Below are 4,391 nucleotides of genomic sequence, written 5' to 3' on the forward strand. Positions count from 1 at the left end.
GTCACTGCCTCCCTCTTCTTTTTCTGCTGTTCCTACTTGAGCTCATGTTTTCTCGCTGGGTTGTTTCCCCTGCCGTGACCACTAGGGAGAAAGCTGCGTGACCCCACATGTTCTAAAATTATTAAACTGTGGGTTGACAGGTGCTAGATGCTATGACTCTGTGCCCACTTGGACTCAGATGTCATAGGGGTTGCATCCCACTTATGTGCTGTGCGAAAAGGAACATAGCAGGAGAGGGAGACAATGATAAAAAGAAATATAGAGTCCTGGGAGGCATGGGTGCTGGACCAATGTGTATAGTGGGGGTGCTGAGAGCCACTGAACCAAACTATAAACACTGTATATGATGGAAACCACTTAAAGACAGGGGGTGCACTTGTGGAGAAAGGATGGTCTGGAGATTAGGCCTCAGGAGAGCTGGTTTCAATTCCCTATTCTACCCCAGGCTCCCTGTGTGATGTTGGGATTTAGGTCCAGATTTTTAACTCTATGTAGGTACCTGAAGGGGCAGGTGGGTGCCTAGTTGGATTTTCAAAAGCTCTCAGATTCAAAGATTTTCAAAATGGTGAGCTTCTGAAAATCCCAGCAGGCACCTTTCTGAATCATCAGGGCCTAAATAGCTTCAAAAAATCTGCCCCTTAGTGTGTCTGAGCCTCGGGTCCCTGTGTGTCCAATGCAGATAAGAGCACTGCCCTGCCTCACAGGGCCATGGTGAGGCTAGATATATTAGAGACTATGAGGTGTTCAGATGACTACGGTGGTGAGGGCCAAATGCTCTAGAGCAGGGGAGGGCAAACTACAGCCCGCGGGCTGAATCTGGCCCGTCAGGGCTTTCAATCCGGCCCACGGGATTGCCAGCCCCATGGTGCAGAGAGGCTAAGGCAGGGTCCCTGTCTGCCCTGGCCCCAGGCTGCTCCCAGAAGCACCTGGCACCATGTCCCTACAGCCCCTGGGGGAGGGAGGGGCAGAGGGCTGCGTGTGCTGCCCTCGCCTGCAGACACTGCCCCCTGCAGCTCCCATTGGCCGGGAACAGGGAACCGCAGCCAATGGGAGCTTGGGAGGTGGTACCCGCAGGTGGGGGCAGTGCGCGGCGGAGCTGCCTGCCCCACCCCACCCCCAGGAGCCGCTGCAGGACAAGCTGGCCACTTCCGGTAACGGCGGGGCCCAGGGCAGGCAGGGAGCCTGCCTTAGCCTCGCTACGCACCACTGCCACCCCAGAGCCACTTGGGCTGGAGCCCACACCCCGAACCCCTCCTGCCCCCCGCACCCCAACCCCCTGCCCTGAGCCCCCTAACCCTCTGTTGCACCACTCCTGCACCCCACCCCCCTGCTCTGAGCCCCTTCCTGCACCCCGTACCCCATCCCGCCCTCCAAACCCCTGCCCCAGCCCTACATTCATGGCCCTGCATTCAGTTTCCCCACCCAGATGTGGCCCTCGGGCCAAAAGGTTTGCCCACCCCTTCCCTAGATAATGAGCACTGTGGAACAGTGGTAGCATAATGTTAATACATGGCCCCCAAAGTGCTGCTTGGAGGTCTGATGTACCTGTTAAGTCTCAGATGTAGCAGGGCGGCCCAAGGAAAACTTTGAGGAGCCAGAGCCTAATCCTGCATGTTGCTCCACATCTCTTGGGTGCTTTGGAAGCTGAGGTGCATTCAGGCCCCAGGTCAGCTACTCCTGTGGAAGAGGCTGTGTGTGAATACCCCATGAGGTTTGTTTTTATTGTTGGTGAACTCAACCAACAAGCTATGTCTGTTATCCTGGGAGATACAAGCCCAAGTAAATATGTCTCTGGGTGGATTTTTCAGTTGAGAAGGGCATTGTTAACGAGGCAGCCAATTGGATTAGAACAGACTGCACACATTCGTAGGGAACACATTTGGATGCCCAGGATGAACCAATTAATCATAAATACATTATGCATTTTTCTGCTTAAACGTCTCGACCAGTTAATTAACATTATGGCCTAGCATTCCATTTTCTGGTAAAGCAGCTTCTTTAATGAATGCAATTGATCAACAAAGGGCGTAACTGGATGTGGGTGATAAAATTAACATTGGGGGGAAAAAAATTACAGAAGGAAGGAGATGCAGCCTGTGAAGTAAGGGATCTCTTCAGTTTAGAACTGGTGCTTCCAATCCTGCACAACCAAATCTTCTCCTGAAGTCACTGTGGGCACAAAGGGGATCCAAATCCCACTGAAACTGATGGAAGCTGGACTGGGCCCCAAATCATGAAGCCCTCCGCACTGATGCAAAACTCTCACAAAGGTGAGATTGACCTCTGTGCAGTGGGCCATCAAAACTGAATTTAAATAAGCCTTGTGCCCTTTCTCTGTACAGGGGTGAATTTCACCCCGACAGAACCAAGTGAGAATTTTCAACAAGCAATTAATTCGCCTTCCTCCCTGAAGTAAGCACATAACGGTCATACAAACTGTTTTATCAGTGAGTGGCAAGGCAAACAAAGGAAGTAAGGTCAAGACGAGATCACAAAAGGCATTCAGATGAGGCATGAGGGATTGAAAATTTTATTACAATCTAAAGCAAAGCAAGCCCTTATCATTCAAGGTTCTCTCAGTCCTTTGAAAACAAACTGGGTGTGTGTGCTTATTTATCAAGGCTGATCACTGTTATCACTGATATGTTTTTTTACTCTTCCTTTTATTATAAATGTAAGAGGCTCATGAACATTTTTGCCTTAGAAAAAGGGGTTGCCAACCTGAAAAGACAGAGAAACCTTGATCTAAATTATTCATGCAGGGTGAAGTTGACCTATGGCAGAGGAATAGCAAATCCCACCAAAGCCCTCTGCTCTCTCCACAGGGGTATACTTCACCCATATGCTTTACCTGAATACTCGCTTTCAGATTCACTCCTTGCCGGTTGGCATACGTCTGTATTTGAGAGGAAAACTGTAAATAGGCAGGAATTACTCTGGGTGCATTTCATCTTTATTAAATCATCTGTGAGCCATTTGGTTTAACTTTTGAGAAATCCGTTTAATATAACAAGCAAATTAAAATGGCACGGTTGTTTCAACAGTTGTTAGCACTTGAAATAGAAGATTAAAAAAATAAAATAAAACAAATAAGGATGTCACAAGTAATTACAGCAATTCTTTTTTTTGGCAAGACCATTTTTTTTAAATGTCAAACGTTTTTCTCAAATAAATACAATCTGATCACACTGAAAACATAGTAAACATAACAATACAACAGCTTTAAAATGAAAAAAAAAATGCATCCATTGATGACATCAAGTTTTTAGAACTGCCCACAGAGAGAAACTTCAGAAAGTACTTTTAGTGGCAACAAAACAAGTTAATAAAAAGGATCTGGTCATATATTTTCCATTCTCTTACATTTATATTTCATAAATATTCAATCAGTAAATGTGTTTAGGTATTTGAGGCAGCAGTGACAACTAAGTGGCATATTAGAGTGTATGCAGTCAATTGCATTTACAGTTTGATTATTCACTTTAAATGTGCCTGCTCTTCGCATCATTTCATATGTATTTAAGAATCAAATGATTTCCTCTACATTTAGGCTCAATTTTGTTACCACTAGACTTTCCATTATAATCAGTAATTTTCCTCCTGACTTTCAATATGTTTTAAATATTGAAGTACTGCAAATCAATTTTCAGTCCTGTATTTAAACGTGAAAATTATTTGGCAACTGCCTGACTCAAATATCCTACATCTCTCTTGTTAAAATGAATGTTAACTGAAGCAGATGTTAAGTTTTCCCCATACCCCACACATGAGTTATTGAGATTTTCTTCCCATCGTCTTCGTCTACAAGACTGCAATTTAAATGCAAATTCTGGGTGCTACCAAAGTTCACAGTAGTGTGTATAGAGTTTGCCACTGCTCTACAGGATGCTGAAATGAACTGCAGTTCATCTATGTTTACGTTCATTATTTAGTGTAAATTCAAAAGAGCAATTCATCACTGTTTTTAAATGATATACTCATGTAGTAATGCAGGTAGGTCTCATAGCAAACGCCTCAATTCACTGCACAAAGGATTTTCTTTCACAATAAAACAGACCTGAACTAATCTGACTTCATCTTCATTTGGTCCCCAATTCAGGGGCGCTTCCCTGTTCAGGAATGTTCTTAAGTACCTGCTTAATGTCCATTGAAGTCAACAGGATTTAAACACACGCTTAAATGTTTTCCTGAATCAGGGCCAAAGAGCCAATCCCGATATGTGTAAAGTGTCCTCAACTTCCACTGAACTCAATGGCAATTGAGAGGACACAGCACTTAGCAGGTTCAGGTCTTGTGTCACCTGATCCCAAGCCCTGAAGACGTTAGAAGTCCAGTGGCTTCAGTAAGCTTGGATCAGGCCCTTAGCTCCTAACATTTCTATGCAATTGAAA

This window comes from Lepidochelys kempii, chromosome 22, assembly GCF_965140265.1.
Source record: "Lepidochelys kempii isolate rLepKem1 chromosome 22, rLepKem1.hap2, whole genome shotgun sequence".
Classification (NCBI taxonomy): Eukaryota; Metazoa; Chordata; order Testudines; family Cheloniidae; genus Lepidochelys; species Lepidochelys kempii.